The sequence below is a fragment of the Apis dorsata genome, unplaced genomic scaffold (genome assembly GCF_000469605.1).
Source record: "Apis dorsata unplaced genomic scaffold, Apis dorsata 1.3 scaffold_293, whole genome shotgun sequence".
NCBI lineage: Eukaryota > Metazoa > Arthropoda > Insecta > Hymenoptera > Apidae > Apis > Apis dorsata.
In genome coordinates, this window is record NW_006263568.1 from 1,052,491 (window position 1) to 1,053,655 (window position 1,165).

Sequence of the window (1,165 nt, forward strand, 5' to 3'; positions counted from 1 at the left end):
CACGATTACTTGGAAGATGATAGGATAGAAAGGTTGGAACTGGGAAAGGATGAACCGATGTGCTGTGAGCGGTGAGCGAAACCCGGAAAAGGTGGAAGGGTAGTAGTTATCTCGCGGGTTCGCGTGGGAGGTCACGTTGGATAGAGGGTAGGTGAGGCGACCCACGACCTTCGACCAATCACGATTCTAGCTTGAAACTGGGCTGCCAATGGGGATGCCGGTCGGTGTGACCTCGTGCGCGATTCTCCTTGCACTTTATCACCGAGAAACCACCCCCATCAAGTGGAAAGGTGGAAGCTCACCTTTCCACGCCGGCACAAGCGAGGCAACGTTCCTCCTTTCACCAAATCGGTCGAAATGATCGAGGTGATAGGTTGGACAGTGAAATACAACTCTTTCATCTTTTTTCTTTTTTTAGACGCGTTCTTCACAAATAACCGTTTGAATTCGATAGTTTCGAATTTTTCATGAACATTTCACGTTCCGTGTTGGATCAATTTTTGATTATAATTTTCCATTTATATATTATCAGTATTAATAATTTTGTTTATGATTTATGATATTTATTTATTTTTATTAGCACTTATTATTTTTTGATTTTTAAATATTCAAAATATTTATAAAAAATATTTTTTCATTTTTTTTTTGCAGATGCAGTAATACTTACATACGCCATTGATTGTAAAAATAATTATTAAAACGAAAGTACAGAGTTCAAGATGTATTATGGAAGAAAGGAGAAATTTTCATTTTAACAAATTATCGTCGTAATACGATTTATAACAAATTTCCATTTCGTAACGAAAATTTTAAACGATTTAAATGAAACTAATAAAATAGATATATGTAATGTACTTACATAGTAATATCCATATAGAAAATTCTTTCTTTTAAGTTTGATATTTTCGTCGAGTTCATTTCCAGGTTGCTGAGGAGGAACAAAAGGGAAAATGATATCAAAGCGACACTAGGGAGTAGTAAGGGTGTGTCTTTATCTTCGTTATTACCAGTAGTGGGTCCTTACCGATTATCCTGAATTAAAGTGCCTGCATTAAGAAAGATACAGATCCAATTTGTAACAACTTTATAAAACTTGAAAGAAATTTATTTTTATATCAAAAAAAAAAAAAAAAAAGGGAACAAAAACACTTGTTAATTCTTCAAT